Raw genomic sequence first — 20820 nt, 5'->3', positions numbered from 1 at the left:
CAGCGTGAAGAAATGCTAAAACCAGCATAAAACTTTAAGTGAGTTTTGAGCGTATTATTTCCAATCATTATTTTATTTATTTCTACTTATTTGCTTCAAATTTTCAACTACAAAGATCAGGCAAGGAACGGCAATAATTATAATAGATAACACAATGTAGTACGCAAAGCAAATTAGGACTAAAATTAAATCTAGAAGTCCAAGAGAATTATTTCTGAATAATCAACATAATGCTATGTTGCCGATTCAAACTCCATTTTCGAGTATGCTAGCGGTCCGCCTCGGCTTAAGCCGGAGTCCATATATAGCCTATAGCCAAGAATCCCGTACATATGCAAGGTGACAGGATTTTAGAAATCGGTCCAATAATTTCAGATTTGCGTGCTCGAACAATTTTTTTTAGCTTTTTTACAAACAAAACAGCTATTAATTTAAAAATACATATCATATTCATCGAATGTCCTCGACTTAAAAATTGTAAACAAATGATTGGCCGTTATTTTTTGGTAACGGACGCATCAGTTCCAAGTATGAAACTGTCATACAACTCATGATAAGCAGCTTCAAAAGGTTATTAATGATTATGATTGAAATTCACTTTTACAATAACATTCCCGTATAGACTCATACTGGCTGAACAGCTGGTCGTCGAGCGCTTGATGCAATGCCACCAGCTCTTCAGGCCATACCCCGAGGTTTTCTTAAACCGCTGCGTCCCGACCATCACAATGGGGTTCCCTCTTTGTGAGAGGCCGAATTTTACTAGAAACAAAATTGTACATTAATATACTCCCACTCCATTATAAAATTCTGTACTTACTATTCTTATGAAAATAAATGGTAAAAGCATGATATCATTTAAAATGAAAGCACTTTTTATAATTGAACCTCCGTATTTATATTTTTGTATTGCTATTTTGCACAGATTATAAACTTTACAATAAATATTTACTTGTTTAATTTAACTATTACAAACGGATCAGTGTCTTAAAATTGTTTTATCATTACTTCGTTTTATACATTTCAAAGATGAATAAAAATTAATAAAATAATAGACATATTTATACGAGATGAGTAACAAATCCAGCGTCATTGTATTGAATTGTGACCCATCACAATCAAATACTCTAGTAAACATCGTAAAAAAGCGTGTACTATATATAACGTGTATAGAAAGCAGACTGTTAAACTCACTAACAATATGTCTTTGTTAATAAATCTAAAAACACAATGATCAGCAAGACAATATCCAATAAACACCAACCTCAAACCCAGCGCGATGTCATTCAAACCACACATCAACAATAGATACTCATTTACACCGAAATCATCATCACGTGGGTGTGTGGGAAATGCTGGCCAGGGCAACTGCCCTCTGAAGCAGTTAGCTTGCGCCGCCCGTCAATACGAACGGGTATGTACTGAAACTAATGGTTATGAACACTTTTTTGTTTGATGATCATATCATCAACGGTGGTGATAGTAGCGCGGCAGCCGGTGCTGGTCCGACAGCACGTCCACAAGCCGCGAAGGCCGTGACTCCTATTGTTCCTATTGAACCTATAATCGCCTATTTGTATCACTGGCTTCCCGTAGCGGGAGATCGTGAAACGGGGAACTGAAAAAAAAATAACATGCGCTACAAATTGTGAACCTTCTTTCGTTGGGTGAACGTGTTTGGGAAATTGAGATATGAATGAAAAGCTCACAAACTTCAATGAAAAGATAATAAAACGATGAATCACTCATTCTGTAAATATATTTTTGTATATACAGGAAACTATCGCAAATTTTACGACTAGGATTTTGAGTATCTTAACGGTGATAAATCAAAATTATACAAAGCTATTACTTAATTTATAACCAAATAATAATTCATTTTTATAACAAAGGTCACCGATGTCCCTGAAGTGGAGATTCTACTAGCAGAAACTCCAGATTCTATTAAAAAGGAATAAAATTGAGTAATTTCCTAACGAACACAACAGTATTCACGCTAATCGGTTTAAAAACCACTAATCGAATAACTAAAAAGAAAAGAAAACAGCGAATTGAGAAGCTCCATCATTTTTGGGAACTTCGATTAAGAAACGAAACATAAACTGCAAAGTGCAATTATCTTACTAAACTCAATTATCCTAAATCATTTTCAACATTATGCCACACGAATGTGCATATTTATTTATGTAAAAAGCAAATTGACAAATGTTAAAGTAATCCTTACGTTGTCGTAACGTATAAACCTTATTTATAACTTCAATGGTTGTGAACTAATTTTGTCCTAATAATAATATCTCCAACAGTGGATATGGTTGCACGACATCCCGCGGCCAACCGAGTACACCTCCACAAAGCTCTAGGACCGTGACTTTTAGAATTTTTGTTATATCTATAATTTCCGAACATCATCACGGGCTTCCCGAAACGCGAGAATGTGTAATAGGGCACTGAAATATAAATAAAAAATGTACAACATTTTCATAAAGTGCAATGATGATTATATTCTTATATATATTTGGAAATACTAAGGCTTAATAATCGTAGTGTGCCATAAAAATAAACAGCAACAATTTTAATAAGAATATATTATATCTTCTTTAAATTTAGGTATTCCTATGAAACTTATTGTAAGGCAATACTTGCATTAACACTCTTTAACATAACATACAGCTATTATTAACGTTTTACAATGTAAGAAATGTACGTTTTTTAGCATAAGAATAAGTAATTAACCTGTAGCTTACTATTACAAGTATTATATATTTTACGCATATATTTTAACCCCTGGTGACTTCAAATGTGAACGATAAATTTCATAAATATATAACTTATTTAAAGTTATATATTGCACTGAATAATACACGCTACAGTTTGTAAAAATAGACACTAATCGTAGTTCTCATTAGCGTTATATTCACTATTCACATGGCTCATTATTTTCATAATATCGACCTATTAAATGTTTTAAATATATAACCCCATAAGTACTGGACCGCAGATGGACTGAATTATTTGGAAAAACCTTTAAACCTTCAACCTTTATAATAAACCACCGTCATTAATTAATTTTTGAACATGTACTATTTACTCTTACAAGTTACAAAAAAATTAACGGATTTTAAACGATTTTTCATTAAGGAGGCGCAGGCCCGTATCCTTTTCCTTATTGTTCTCAGCCCTTTCCTTTATTCTCCTCATCGATCCATTGAACGTGGGTCCATACGTTTAAAGTCAGCTATCCACTTGTAGAAGCGTGAAATCTTTGCAAAATGGCCTTACGCAGAAGCAAATGTTTATGGGCGCTAGTACTCTTTACCATCCAGCGACCTTTCAACTCATTACATTTTTTACTCCGACGAACACTCTACAACGAGCGCGGTCACGGATCAAAACCTACGTTAATACAAGATACGTGTTCCCATTGACATTGGCATACAAACAAACAAATTACCCGTTTCATTTAATGAAAATCAACTTAAACACTTATCTCAAAACATAATTTACACTACATCATCATCCCCTTGACAAACATCAATAATTTAAATAATTTTCGATCAATGATTATGAACAATATTTTGCTTGACAATGACGTCTTCTATTGTGGTTATGCTTGCACGACACCCTGTGCCGATCCGGCTACACCTCCACAAGGCTCGAATACCTCGACACCTGATATGTTTGTTGTACCTATGGTTACCTATCACCATCACCGGATTTCCAAATCGAGAAGTTGTGAAATAAGCTTCTGTAAAATAATTGAAATTGCAATATACAAATATATTGCTGCAAAACAATAATGATTATAATTCACAATGGGTTGTATAGTTGGATTCAAATAATCAATAAAATAAATTAAAATGATTTAATGGAAAATATTTATATAGAAATCTTTCATTAGTGTTATTTATTTATATTATTTGTCTTTATATTATTATCTACTTCTATCTTCATACTTTGATAATGTAACTTTTGAACACATTTTTGCTTAGAAATAATTAATCAAACTATGACAATAATCTCTAACTTAGCGTAGCTCTTAAAAAATGAAAACAGACAAATTATCGAGGCACAATATATTTTTAAAAATAAATAACAATTTTACAGTCTTCTAATAACCTACTAGTTATAACCGGTTTTCTGTTAGTTCGATTATAACCTAATGGTTATGATCGATCTTCTGTTTAATAATAAAATCGTTCACGGTGGTTATATTCGCTCTGCATCCGGCACCGACTCGAGTGCAGGTCCACAAAATGCGAGGTCCAAGGCTCCTGTTGTTTCTGTTGAACCTATACATACCTATTTGAATCACTGGCTTGCCGTAACGAGACGTTGTAAAACGGGGTACTGTAACAATGTATACAAAAGTTATTAAAAAACGATTAAATGTAATTGTAGCAAAAAAACCGCTCCCTAGATTTTGATTAGTTGTATTTGGTCTATGGTATGTTATCAAATTATTATATAATGTAGGTAGTAATTTTATATAAAGATTTCAACTATATTTTTGTTATTTTTTCAATTATCGATGGTATATCAAAACAAACTAACAAACTCTTTAAATTAAAATTAATGTACCGATAAGATTATTTAAAATTAAAAAAAAGTATTTCAATCATTGTCTTTTAAATATTTGGTATTTTTCTTACATTAGAAAAATTAATACTTATTCGATGAATATTCATTCAATTCAAATGAAAGTCTGTAGAGTAAATACATAGAGCTTATTAGAATGAATAAAATCCACATAACTATAAACGAACAATTTAATTTTCACAAAGATTTCAGCGAACTGAGTTCATTTCATAAAATACCCTGAAGACTACTCGTACTAGAAAAACTTAAATATGCTTTAACAAAAATCTCGTTTTTCATTTAATATCACTTTCCTTTATTATAATTATTACACTATGGTTTATCATGGCTTTATTTATACCAAAAATAAAATGTACATTAATGTAAATTGCATATTTCCCTTTCGGCAAATTATAAATATGCCATTTTCAGTCAATCAATGGTATTATAAGAAAAAAGTTGTAGATCGATGAGGAATGATAGAAGGAAGTTAAAAGCGCTCTGGGAACAGCAAATTAATCAGAATTGATTTAAATTCCATAACGTTTGTCTCTTTTTCACACTCCATAATTGAATCAGCCATCTTACTTTGACGTTTTATCGTAAATAAGTGCGCCGTTATAATCATATGTTGTGTTGATAATCTATCTACAGCTTTTTTTTATTATCATTGCATCAGTCATCACGCCATTAAATCTAAAAATAAAACTAACCCAAGAAAGGTCTCATACAACTGACCTAATTTATATCCGTATGATCGAAATTTTATCTATTGTATTTTTTCTGTATTATGCTGAAGTAATTTAAACATCCTTGTAAAATTATGAGACCGTAAGACTTCCCATTTATTTGCATGGGAAAATCTTGCATAGATAGCCACAGCCTGCGGGAATGGAGCCGTAGGTTATGTCGGATTCCTACCGACTAAAACCTTGCTGTGTTCCGTCGAGCTGCTTTAGAAAATGTTTATAATGGTGCCACGGGTACTGGATTCGTTCGCGACCCACCCTTAGGCCCTGGTATACAGATTTCTACGCTTGTTTCAATCATGAGCATGCTGGTTCCGTTCATACACTATAGTGTTAGCAGACACTACCAGCGACGCCCGGCAGCCGTGCTGGCGTTTGCTGCAGAACCACGTGGCCTTCACACCCGTACTGCGATTGTTCCTGTAAAACTTGTGACCTCCAACAATCAGGGCTATGCCACCGTAACGCGTCTTAATGAACATTGCATCTGAAAATCAATTCTATTTGTTATAATTATTTTGCGATTATTGTTTATTTCTGTTTCACAGATGAATTTTATATTTTAATATATCTTTATATATAATTTTATACTCTTGGACATTATTGAATTTTCAGACTGAAATGTTAGTTATTTAGATTCATTGTTTTAAATGTGAAAGGGACGGTTTAATTTTATTATTAAAACAGCAGAAATGTGATCTAATAATTTTGAAATGACAACCAAAACAAAAAAATCAAAATGTTTTATTTTACCTCAATAATCATGAAATATACACTCTCGTCCAATAAAAAAGCATTCGTGTAAGGTTTCGGGACTGCTCAACAAATAAATAACATTTTACCACTGTTAAATTTCGTACTATTCTTGTAATATCTTTACAATAAAATAAATGTTTAAAAATTACAAAATAATCAAAATAACATGACTGTACTATGCACCTGTAGCAATTGTAAAACCATAAAGTAATTCTGATTAATATAAAACTTAGTATCCCACTACGAAAGCCCTGTCCAAGTCAATCGCACCCAGCATTGTTAAATAGCATACCTCATTTAATAATGTAATATGAATTTTACAATTTATCACCATCATCATCATCATCATCAGCCCTTACTTGTTCCAACCACCGATCGACATGACCAGCCTTCCACAGCGTGATATTTATATCGTGATATCATTTTTATATCAATCATTTGAGTTCGATGAACCCCTCGGCAGTCCTGGTTCAGTGCGTCAAATGCCAAATGGTCTGACAGGTAGAACACGTATACCAAAGGATAATGAAGTAATAATATATAACCACCTTATTAAATTTACGTTTTTAGAGGAACAACTCTAAATTTACAACAGGTCAAAAAATTAAACTTATGACGACACTTTACTTGTACGAACGAAACACAAATTTACAGCCTATTATAATAAGGTTATATTATATAAAATAGAAGCACAATACAATATATTCATAAACACAATTCCATCACAATAGAAACACATCAATGATTATGGCTATTTTTGATAGCAATGAATTCATCATTCACTGTGAAGACGGAAGCACGGCAGCTGTAAGGGGACGACCACTTGGAGCACAGCCATTGCGCCCTGGGCCCCGTCTGCGTGAGCCTCTTGTTGTATCTGTACCCATTCAGCATTATCACTGGCTTCCCACGTCTCGATGATGTTATGTACGGCTTGGAATTTTCTGGAAGCAATTTACAATTACATTTTACAAAATTCAACAATTTCGATACATGATTGATTTTGATATTATTCAATCATAGATTTCCTAGTGAAACAAGTTTTCTTTGATTATTAAACTTCATTCCAATATTTGGGCATCGATTGATTTTATCTATACAGAGTAATTGAATATATTTTCTCTAACTCGAATAGCACTATCTCTCTTCGTTTTTTTAACCTCTTATTCGTATGTACGCCTGTGTTCTTTTTTATATATTCTGTATAAATTTACTTTTACAAGCATTATAAATAAACACTTATTATATATTTTTTTGGCATGGGATCATATAATTCATTTTATGTATTCGTAAGCAAGGTTAATAAAAAGCAAATAACAGTTTTGATTACCGGTTTAATTTAACAAAAATTAATTTAATTTAATAATTTAATTTATAATTTACTATGACTAAATATAAAAATTATAAGCATACCAAAGTTGAAATATCATTTTTTTCTACTCATATCGAGTGGTAAAACTTTGGTATTTGTTAACTATATAATATTTACAAAATAACGAAAAAATAATGTATATTTATAAGAACACAAAATATAAAAAAGCATAACCTACACTTAACAGAATTTATCAATATTTTACCATCGTTATATCTAAGCCATATGTAAGTCAATATAATGGCCATTTAATACTAAATATACTTCATAGAGTCATCTAATAATCTCCATCCCAATTACGAAACACGTGCATGAATAGCAGATATTTCTTGCAGAAACACAATATGCTTATGGCAGCTATTCGCATATATATTCGCTCACACTGTCCCCGTCAATTATTACAATTGTATAACATTCATTAGAACATATTGCGCTAGTTGCATAGCTCGATACACTTATATAATACGCGATACAAAGGATATCATCGAATAGCCCCAACCAGCCGATACTTAACCGTCAATGATTATGTTGATTATTGGCCACAACAATGACATTGTTGACTGTAACAACGGACGCTCTGCAGCCGGTCGAGCGGCGCTTATTGCAGAGCCACTGCGCCCGGTCGCCTTTCGACTGCGTGTGCAAATTATACCGAATGCCACCGATCTGTATGACCGGCCTTCCGAACCGGGACAACGTGTAGACCGCAACTGGACACAAACATACACATTTGTATAACTATCAGTCATAGCACGAAAATTTCACTATCGTTACAGTCTGTGACTATAGTGTGACTGTAGACTGTGGTAAAATATTGTGAAATTGTTAAAACGGTTTCCTGTTCCGTTTAATAGATTTGAAAATATGATAATAAACACTCACAATCCATAAATCCTTCCTTATTATATCCTTATTTGAGGACAGGAACACATTCACTTCCTTGTGGAGTGGGTGCTTATGGGCGGCGTGGTTGGTTATACACCAGGCGACACGTCTACTCGTTGCTAGCCAATACAATATATCATAAAAAACCATTTATAGTTCTCTTGTTTGTTCTGCTAACAATGTAAAAGATTATTTCAGTAATATTTATGAACGTCGAAGTATTAATACTAGGATTTTTGTCTGGAAAGATACTTTTACCTCGGTGAAACATCTTATTTTCATGGGAATTTTGAGGAACGGGCGTCACCACGTGGGAAAAGCCGCGGGCGAAAGGCTAGTACAATATAAATTTATATATTTTAAATAATAATATATGTCACCACAATACTAATTTGTTCGTCAAGCAAGTTATAGTTTTGGCTTTACCTAGTACAAAAGAGTTTGAAGATGTCCCAGGGAGGCAGGGACCAGTACAAATTCTAAAACGGAAACAAATGACAACAATCTCCTGTCAAACACTAAAAAAATCTCGTTAGTCCTTAAAACCCAAGGAGTTATGGAGTAACAAAACAAAAAAAAAATGAAAGAACCTCTTTCGATTTTGGGACTATGTCGGTTAAACGGAAAAGAATATAAAAAAACACAATGCTTTAAAATGCAGTTTATTATATGTAGTTATAAAAAGATTAATTTTATCGATACATACACCTAAAACATTTATTTCTTGAAAGAAGTTAGTAGGTAAACTACGTATCATATGTTTATACATACTATATAATACTGCTATCAGTAACGTATTTTTTTTTTTTGAGAAACAGAAAAAATTTGATTACAAGGCGGGAACTAACCCGCGAGCCGCCTCACCAATCGAATTTCTTCTACTCTTTTGGTTTTATGTGCCTAAGGGACACCCCACGCCATCTATTGAAATATATTTTTTCCTTTCTTCACATATTATTCACATCATTAATGGTTTTGAAAACAGCATAAAAATACAGTTATATATCTAAATAAATACCAAAACAATCTTCACATTACCGATCGTTAGAAAATTCTCGATTCAAATGATTTTTTTCAATTCTAATGTATATGTTCCTTACTTTTAGTAATTATTTCATTATGACTAGTGTACAGCGAGGCTCGACACCCCGAGGTCCATTTTGAACACACCCATTGCACTTTTGGTTCTTTAGCCCGACTGTAACGGTTGTATCGATACCTCCCGAGCAATATAACCGGTTTTCCAAATCTCGATTTTGTGAAAATGGGAACTGCGAAAGTATATAGAAAAAATTAGTATAACAGTTGCTGTATCAATAGTTTAAACGATTTAGATGTAGTCATAGTAGGTATAGTGTATTTCAGCTATAGAGGTAGTAATTTAAAAAACATATAATTGATACCAAAGTACATCGTAAAATTCTTTTCAAATAATATTGCTAATAAGTTTTAGCATTTCTTGGTTTACATAATTATTAATTATTATAAAGAAAATAGATTTAACTAAATCGATGAAAAATAAAAGCTCATGTAAATATTTCTTTTCTCTTTCTGTTTTAGTCACGTTTATTCTCCGACAAATTGTATCTCTATATTTTATTTAATACATTAATTTACATTCACGAAATGTCAACATATACCTAAACATGGAAAAAAACAAAACATTTCCACATCTTTTTTAATTTTACCATGGAAATCGCTACAGATGTTCCTCCAACACAAACCAGCAAACAATAACTAATAACTAATGAATATGTTTATTCTTCTTTAGTATAATTTCATTATCTAATGTTATAAGAGACGCTCTACAGCCCTGAGTCCACATGGAACAAACCCACTGAGCTTTGCCTTGTCTCGAATTGCCACGCAGATTATATCGGTATCTATCGATAATTATCACCGGCTTACCAAATCTCGATAACGCGAAAATCGGATCTGGAATGTAAAGTATGTAAGTAATATTCGAAACTTTTTCATTATTTCTGTGAGAGATTTCTAATAAAATACACATGTCAAATTATATTTTTTTGTCTTATATGCAAATATAGGACCTCAAGGGGTAGGTACATTATATTACATTATATGATACAATTATTGTTTCATGTCATCGCCGGTAATGGAGCTGTCGCCTGATGGAAAGCGCTACAACCGCCCATTAACATTTGCAGAGAAGTAAGTTCGTTTGTAGACCTTACGCCACTACAAATGAGTTGCTGACTTTAAATGGTAATTGATGAGAGGTATAGAGGAAAGGACTGGGATGGGTAAAAAAAAGATACGGACCTCCGGCTTCCCCACTCACCGAACGAAATACAGTAGCATAGGCATGTTACTATTTCTGGCCGATTTTTTTTTTTTGAGGATGTGGTAGTTTCCCCAATGCGGGCTGGCCTATTTCTTACCGAAGCATGCCGACATATAAATTAATAAAAAAATGTATTAATCTTTTATATATTTATAGTGTTTAACACAATTAAGCAGTTGGATCCATATGTAAGGTCTAAGCGCGAAAAATAAGGAAAAATTTAAAAAAATATGATCCTGTGAAAACATTACAAACATACATACAAATCTTTCCGCTTTAGTATAGATATAGATAAATTTCATTTCAATCAAACGCTAGTCCACTTCAGGCAAGAAATGATTACAAGCACGAATCTAAATGCCTCCTATCGTTAATTTTAATGACTTCACCTTCAACAGTTGTTACGGAACACAAAAAAATACAGCCAAATTTAGAACCTAACCTTTCCTTTTTAGAACCTCTTTGATATTTAGTGACGCCGGTGAAATAGTAAAGAAACAAATGAAAATCAAAGTTATCTGAGGCCTAACATTTTATTTATGAAGAAGGCATGTAGTGTAGCCACGTGTTGGTGAATATTTAAAGTATATTTAAGGCGCCGTATACTCTTCATCCCATTTCATAGCACTCTTCAGCTTTTCTTAGCTATATCGACTTATTCATCATTAATTTTCTTTTTCTAGCATATTCTCTCGCTTTGGCTCGTTTGATTTCTTTTTGTTCTGGTGTCATTCGCGCCAAGTATCTCCTGTTTCGAGCATTGGCCTTCTGTCTGCGGAGCAAATAAGCCCAAGTACTTTTATATGGATCTATTTGTATCGTCCAATCCTCTACTGAAAATGTGATAAACATTTGATTTAACTTTTTTGAGATATACTGTAGGTAGATTTTACGCGAATTTCAAAATACCTTCTCGATCGAATAAGTGTTTGAATTGAACAACACGTGTAGGATATCTCAAATCTTCACAAATCATCCACTGTAGTTGCAAATCGTAAACAAAAAATATAATAGCGAATAAATTGCATTATTTTATAAACATAATTTTTTTTCATTTACGTTTCTATTGACTCCTGCATGCTTATGATAATCTTTTATATAAAATTCTCGTGTCACAATGTTAGTCTCTATACTCCTCCGAAACGGCTTAACCGATTCCTCTGAAATTTGGTAAGCATATTGGGTAGGACTGAGAATCGGCTAACATCTATTTTTCATACCACTAAACGATAAGAGTAAGGCAGAACAGCGTTTGCCGGGTGCAGCTAGTTAAACTATACGCATTTAAAATTATGATACCTACCTGTATATACATGTAAGTCCGAAACGAAAAAACTTTTTTTTAGGGGATTAGTATCTTTTAACTTACTCTATTAAAGCTATTTAAATACTGATATCACATTTATTTTCATTAACATCAATTTAAAATTGCACATGTATTTCTTTTCATTGGACTAAGAAACTATACAATCATATGTGAATGTCGGAATATTACTTTTTTAAATATCTATTTTTTATATGAGCATCTCTTAATAATTAGATTTCATCATATTATATTTCTTTCTATAGTAATATTCTCTATCTTTGGCCCGTTTGATCTCCCGCTGCTCAGGAGTCATCTTGTCTAAAAATTTTCTTTTTCTAGCATTAGCATTCTCCCTAAGGCGTTTGTAAGCCAAAGTATGTTTCCTTAATAGATTTTTCACGTTTAAATTTTTCAAATTTCCTTCTGCAAAATACGTTATTTGTTAGTAATTATTTTTATGTTGTTAATTCTCCCTAATATCATTCCACTTTTTCAAAGTTAATACTTTCAGTAACTTTTCAACAGGAGAAACCACGGACTATCGAAAACAGTATTGCACTACTAAAGTAAACGTTAAAAAAAAAAGTAAAAGTTTTAGGAAAACAATATACATAGTAGTTCGCTTGATGGAATTAGCCACCACCACACAATTAATTTTGTAGAGGTCTTGCGCCTCTACAAAAGGACTATGAAAGATAAGGGATAATGGAAAGAATAAAACATAGAGAAAGGCTGGGAAGTGAAAGGAAGAGGTTATGGGTCCCGAGATATGTTTTAAGAAGACCACTTTAATTTAATTAATTATTTATTTACGTCACAAGTATGTGTGTTATTCGTTTTGACTAATTTATTATATACAGTTGTGATAGACGCCCGACACCCCCTCCTGCTCTGTTTCGTACACGCCCATACACATTTCACAGAGCTCTCGTTATAGCCGCTATGTCGATTGTATCTATGATTTCCGAGTAATATTAATGGCTTGCCTCTGATCGACTTGATGAAAGTAATATCTGAAAAACCAACAACCATTATTATTTTTTCATTCATGTTAACTTTTACATGCACGTGCTTATGAATAGCAATTTTTCAAACTGCCGATTCGGAAGGTCTTTCAATCGAGAAGAATAAAACCATCGCAAGTTGCGTAAATCATTTTTGTTGCTGTTTCGTTTCCTTTTATTTTTTATAATTTAAAAGTATGTAAATTGCTGGAATTGTTACTAAATAAATAATAATAAAATTCCCAAAGATGATACAGAAATTTATTTCACTAATACCAGTTATTTGGATTTTTTTGAAGAATTATGATACGAATTTTGGATAAATATTGATAAAACACAATAAAATAAAACTCTTGACTTAAATGCGAACATAATTCTATTGTTATAATTAATTAATATGCAAAAAAACTAAATATCAACAGAAATTATTGTATTTTTAACCTACTTCAAAAAAGAGGGAAAAGGTTCTCAATTCGCCTATATTTTTGTATAAGTTATGAGGTAACCTCATAACTTTTTACTGCAATACCGACTTTAACAATTCTTTTTCTTTATTGGAAACCTGGTGAACCCGATCCGGGTCCTATTTATTTAAATTTCCTCTAGTTCTGACACTATGAAGGAGGTAAAGGTTTTTATTAAAAATAATGATACAGTATAAGAACAAATTTTATAGGTATCTATTTTGCATAAACACTATGCATAAAACAGTTTTTTTTTTTTTTAACTAAAACACTTTCACTCGGGTTGACCTGCGGTAATTCTTTTCAGAAACATAAATTTAAAATTTAATAGAGCAAATATGCTTTTTTCATTTATAATTTCAGATTTTCCCGCCTTTTCCCGTACTATATATTTATGTATACGTAGTTATAGAATTATACAATTTAATTAAACAAAAATCAACAATTAAATTAAATAAAATAATATCATGGATTGAAAATAAAAACAGATCCTACTAATATTATAAACGCAAAAGTTTGTAAGTATGAATAGATGCATGTATATATGTATGGATGTTTATGACTCTTGCACGCAAAAAGTACTGAACAGATTGCAATGAAATTTGGTACGTAGATAGCTGGACAACTGGAATAACACATAGGCAACTTTTATCCCGATATCCCTATGGAATACAGACTTGTGTTGTGTGTCTAGACGTATAATTAATACCTACAAAAATTCGTACGACAACGTCCGATCCCAGTGCGATTTAATCATGCGAATGATTATTGTTGAATGCGACTATTATATTTTCTACCGTGGTGATGGATGCCCGACAGGAAGACTTGTGCTTTGTGCAGACCCAAGTGCACTTCACGGAATCGTCACTGCATCGACTGATCCGATTGAATCTATGCTTTCCCATCTGTATTATTGCCTTTCCCCGTTTCGATCTCGTAAATATAGCTCCTGAAATATAAAACAATTAATTTGTGTAGAACTGAATTCTTATTCATTAGTTACCATATACATAATGTAATTCATAATACTTGTAACATAAAGTAAAGAGTTTGATTATTTGAACGCGCAAGCTCAGGAACTACTGGAACGATTTAAAAAAAAAATTTCCTAAGATTAGATTTTTAAAAGATGCGGGCAGACCGACTTGTGGGTTGCCTAGTAGCAAGCGTAGCCCACTTTAGAAAAAATCTTGTGAATGTGTTGCCAGAAAGTGCTGAGGGAGTACGAATGCTATAGACTATGAAATATGTACCACAAACATAGCAGGGGCGAACCACTAGTCCCTTATATGGAGGAGAAATAGTTTAAGCACTTATTAAACTATATATTTAAAATATTTATTCCTTACATTTATGTTTTGATTTGACTGAAATTGAATTGATAATAAAATCAAATTTAACAATATCTAACCATTTTAATAGTCAATCACAGTCCCTTTATTTTTACAAAGATAATAACATCCTCTAAAATTAACAAAATGAAAACACCTGTGACATTTTATTCAATATTTATTTATCACAGTATATAAGCTAAGGGTCAGTTTTTCAATCATTGTCTAAAGCTTATCAGCCCTTTAATTTGTATTACACAATGAAATGTAGCAACGGAAAAATGTCAAAAGACGAATGCAATTATATTTAAAATTATTGTCTAATGCAATATTTGACGAAGAAGTTTGAACCATGAATTGAAATATCAGCGGTGAATCAACAATGAGTATAAATTTAAAAAAATATTGAGGCTCTCTATTTTGAAAATAAAAATACTCGTATTTATTTCGCTTTTGTTTATAAACTTATTCAATATTGGGTATTTAAAAAATACCTCACATCACTAACAATACTCCCTTGACCATAATTAAATAGTACATAAAAAGTACAGCAGTGAATTACAGGTGAAATTAATTTGTACATGAGACATCGCAAATACCTATAACACAATGATTGACAATTATTTATTGGCAATCGAATCTAGACATAAAATTTATAAATCATATAAGCATAAATATTAGAAAGAATATGTTAAATATCCAAAATCACAAATTAATAAACCCTTTAGGGCCGATTATCAATCCTTGGATTCAGGTTCAGATAAGTTTTAACTTATCTATTATAACTCAGAGTTATTACACAACAATAGAAAAATTTCACTTCAAATGTCAGATGAGCAATTAACACATTTTAGAAATGGACATGGTATCCAACCAATGATAATTAATCAAACTAAGATATAATCAGCTCTTAATCATGGTTATGTGTACTCGAAACTTTGATTATTTGATTATTATCTATAGTCGTGACCATCACACGACACCCTATGTTGCGCCTTACACACCTCCAAGAGTTTTTGACCGTATTATCGTCGAATTTGTAAGTACGATGTTTTGTAAACCTCCTGTTATCCAATAGCAATAAACGACATCCCCTTTTCGATGTTGTATATTTAATATCTGAAAAATAACATGCCTTTTTGAAGTGCTAACAATTGTTCCAAATGTAAATTAATATAGCTGAACGAAAAAGAAAAAAAAGGAAAATTTAACGATATACTAGTTGCAAACATAGAATATAGTGCTTTTGAGGGCGGGACTAAATCGGTATTCTTACGTATCTGAGCTGAAAAATTGAGACAGAACCTAATATAAGTACTAAGTAGTAATACGAAAATGCAAAATAAAAAAATAATTTGTATTTGTTTAGCTTCCTACAATCGAAAACAAAAACTCTATTAGTTACGAACAATAGCTTTCCAACATGCAAGGCCCTCCAGATTTATGCTAAAAACGATTTGTTAAATATTTATAGCTTCATGCATGCAATAGCTCAACGCATGGTAACGGGACACGAGGGCAAGCCACGAGTAGAGAGAGTGTACCTTATAAAATTTAAGTATGGTGCTCTTCGTAATGTGTATGTTCACTATTTACACATAAAACAATATCATCAAACGTCTTCAAAGTGCTCTTACAACCTTCGTTTCTCTTCACACATCTCCAAAACATATAACCCCTCACTCCGGTCCGAGCGAAATTATATCTTTGATGCTGATAAATAATGACTGGTTTCCCTCGCGCGGATGTGGTATACTGGACAGCTGCGGATCAATAATTATTATATAATAATTCTTCAATAATAATTCTTTCATTGCTACAGTAACCAATTGATATTACATACGCGAAATATTGTATGAATTTCTGGATGTATTGTGTTTGTTCGAATTCCAATTGATTTGACAATATTTAACAGTGATTGAACTATATAGAAATACTTGCTTTGATCCTGCCACTATTTAATCTGTCTTCGCAATTGAGTTTACTTACAATGAATAACATGAAAGCATCAGTATCTTATCTATAATGTATAATATATAAAAATATATAAAAGTAGATCGCTCGTTGTGGAGCTCCGAAAGGAAATGATAAGTTAAATTGCAAGCAAATGTCACAACTTGTCACCAGATAACAATCTAGCTAGTTAGATTACAATGTAACCATTTTTACAATCTTACGGCGTATACAAGTATCACAATATTATCCAGGCAAACCACATTAAAGTTATCAAAATCAGCGAGAATACACGCACACATCTACGTTACATACACCTACATACACAACTATCGAAGTAAACAATTCTCAAACTCCCTACAGCAGTTCTTCATCAATGGTTATGGCCACTCTTCTGCTTAACAATCATATCATCGTACGTGGTGACAGACGCGCGGCATCCCGTGCCCCACTTCGCGCAAACGAACAGACATTTCGGCTGGCCCTCTTTGTAACTGCTGTGTCGATGGAAGCGGTAAGGACCCAGTATGAGCAGTGGCCTCCCAGATCGAGTCTGCGTGTAATGTGGAATGTCTGTAATGAAGGAGAATATTCATTATAACTTGCATTGAAAAACAGTTCGTTGGTAACAATTAAACTGCATATGGTATAATTTAAATTTATTATTTTTATATTTTTAAACAACAAGAATTAAGCGGTATAAGCGATATTTTTAATCGGCTTAAGCAGTGGTTTTCATTTACGTTTTAGCAGTTATTAATAATAGTTTAATAATAAACACCAAGATAGACATTAAATGTTACTAAACAAATGAAAAATCAAATAAAAAATCACATGTCAATAAAACATAACAATTTTATTGCACTTGATTTTAAGATAAATTTTGTAATTTTTAACGTAAGTACAACAAATAAAAAAGGATGAGTATGAATTAAATTTCAAAATACCCCATTACACATTTTAAATCAAATGAGGTTTTGTTTAATCATAATTCCTTTCATATAAAAGGCAAGTACAAAAACAACGCTATACATTAATATCCTTCGGAATCGAAACCAAACATACAGAAAAAAACGAGAATTGCAAGCTTATTTCACAGAGATCACAGATCTACTACAGAACAAAACCTATTTAACAGGCTTAAATCCTAATACCAATGATTATGTTGGCCATTAACACGAACTATAACATGATCGATCGTGTGAATAGTACTGCGACAACCTTCGTTTTTCTTCACGCACCTCCAATACTCGCCTTTTATGCCGCTGCGAGCCAAATTGTACCTATACCGCTTATATATAATGACTGGTCTCCCGTGAGTGGACGTAGTAAATTTTGCATCTGATAACAATAAACTTTATGAGCATTACAATTCATATGTACGTATGTAGTAATGAAGAAACATCCATGCTTTGGAAACTGAGCTAAAATTTCATTTTCTTTTTCAACTTTTCGTAGCGTTGTGTAGCTATCGTAGCGAATTAATTAAATTATTTCTTGATTTAGTAGCATCATGCGTTTTAAGACATGATTGTATGCACACTAAGATGGTAATATATATGAAAAAGAATTATTTTACCTGAAATTCATCCCACTAAAAACTATATATACAAAATATTTAAAATACAAATTTCAAATGATGGATAGATTTTAGAATGTAGGTCAAAATATTCGGGTTTTAATAGTCGCCACGAATTTCGCTTTCAGGTCTTTTTGTGATAATTTTTTTATCTTCATGTAGATGTTTTGTCATGTAATTTAATTTTTTGACTGATAAAGCATTTTAAATATAAAGTACATCAACAAATTAAATCAACAATTTATGATAACTATTAAATTTTATTTATTAACAAAGAAATATAAATCGCATTTTTACAATAATTAATTTTGTCGCTTCTCAATAATATATCTTATTTCGAGATTATACATTCATAATAAATAAATTCGGACATTCATGTCAAATAATGTCAATGCGATTAAAATAGACTATTAATATATGAGTCGATTGAGCTCTTTCAGAACGTTTCTTTCTCAGTGATCAAAACCCAGATTATATTTAGATTTCTTACAAGCACATCCATTCCAAAACAAACAAAAAAAAAGAAAACCTATTTTTTTCAATTATCTACAATAATAATATTTCAAACAAAGTCACAAACATAAATATGAAATTTAAAAGATGACTTTTTCAAACAAAAATATTTGTCCAAAGCTCAGACTATTTTCATACCTATTAATATATAACTGTTAAAGACTTCGAAACTCGTTCAAAATTAGGTATATAAACTTGATAACGAATTTTTTAAGTAATCTAACCCAAAGTTACTTACAAAAATGGTCGAAAATTCGAGATCTGTTCTACACGGCTGCATTGTAGCACAGGAATAACCTATTTTTCATCGCGATATTATGGCGGTAGGAGACTACCTACAATTGACTCTGCGCCATTTAATGGCGTCATATGTATCCATTCATACGAATTTCGTTTGTATTTAATATTGATTAAAAAGTTAAAGTAAATAGTATTTCTACAAATGAAATTTGACACGAAATTACATATAAAGGCCTTTAACGTTCCTATTCTTAGTTGGAACGTATAAAGGGTTGCCACCAGTACTATACTTTATAGTATCGTTCAATATTTTATTTATTGTACTGTATGTTAAAGAAAAATAACACCTGAAGAACGAATAATACTATATATGCTATGTTCGGTAAATTCTCCGGTGTCTCTTACTTCTCTCTTATCTTCAAAAAAGAGGCAGCCCTAATCGCATAACACTTATAAACATTTTAAAACACGTACCACGAAACCTAGTATACACACGTACGAACTACAACGGTTTAGTGATAATCGCCTGAACATGTGGCTTGATGCACGGCAGATGACTACAAATATGATCCTTCGCCGCTTTGATAACCACGTTATGCATGACCAGCACGGTTGCCCGGCAACCGTAATTCTTCTTCACGCAAATCCACGTCGTCCTCAGGTTATCTTTGGACGTATAGTGTTTGTTATACCGATAGCCTTGGTAATACAGTACACGGTGACCTTGGTTTGACACTTGGAATTCAACCACTGTAAAAGATAGTCGGTTTAATAACAATGATTTCATATGGTATGATGTATTTATACATTTTGCTTCTCGTCGTCAATTTATTATGATACATTTAGTATCTAGTTATATATGAAAAAGTCTTTTCTTTTCTTTTGAAAAATATTGTTTAATCATTAGTGTGATATAACAATAACACGAAAATAATAATTAGAAGATTTAATAATGGCGCTATTAGATTGTGTCCTCGCAGTGCTTATATCTAGAATGTTAATAACAACTTCTCAAATAGGTAGTGCGTAATTCAATAGGATTAGATTGCTATCAATAAATCATAATAATAATGCAAGAAGAATAGCGAGAGATTTTTATTATAAACTCTTAACAAACGAACTCAAACAATATGAATTTTATACAATCATAACTACTATATTATCATTACATTGCATTTTTATGAACTTATATCGTAATTAAATTTTTATTGTGGGAGTTGAGCACGCTTCGGCACGAATTGAGCCAGCTCGCACCGGGGAAGTACCACACCCCCACAGAAAACCGGCGTGAAATAATAGCTTGCTATTGTGTTTCGTACGGTGAGTGGGGGAGCCGGAGGCCCATATCCTTTTCCTTACCTCTCCCAGTCCTTTCCTTTATTCCTCTCATCAATCCTTTCCCATTCCCTTCCCAATTAAAGTCGGCAATCCATTTGTAGAGGCGAAAGGTCTGCAATTAACCTTATGCCTCTCCAAATGTTCATGGGCGGTGGTAGCGCTTACCATCAGGCGACCTACCAGCTCCATTGCCGACTACGACATAAAAAAAAAATACTTAAGTCAATAATGAGGTACTAGTAGACACAAAAATATACTTGCAGTATTTATTAATTCAGTTAAATTTAATTAAAGTAACATTAAATATTAATTTGAGAAATTTGAGTTAATATTACTATCATTTCGTAGGAGGGGCTAGTGCCTTGTTCATTAAAACCTATTTCAGGCACCAGTCTCTCACAACAATACTCTTAGATATGAAGCTAACGAATATATAAGTAATGTACCTAA

General features: G+C 32.3%; 1 protein-coding gene across 2 annotated transcripts in view; it reads right to left on the bottom strand.

Annotated features, from left to right (window-relative positions):
* The window catches only part of LOC119837622 (protein tramtrack, beta isoform), a 280840-nt gene that overhangs the window by 183613 nt on the left and 76407 nt on the right, over window positions 1–20820 (bottom strand). The window lies entirely within an intron of this gene.

Source organism: Zerene cesonia, chromosome 3 (genome assembly GCF_012273895.1).
Source record: "Zerene cesonia ecotype Mississippi chromosome 3, Zerene_cesonia_1.1, whole genome shotgun sequence".
NCBI classification, from domain to species: Eukaryota; Metazoa; Arthropoda; class Insecta; order Lepidoptera; family Pieridae; genus Zerene; species Zerene cesonia.
Note: the sequence above shows the minus strand (reverse complement) of the source record. Positions and strands in the feature narration are given on the sequence as shown.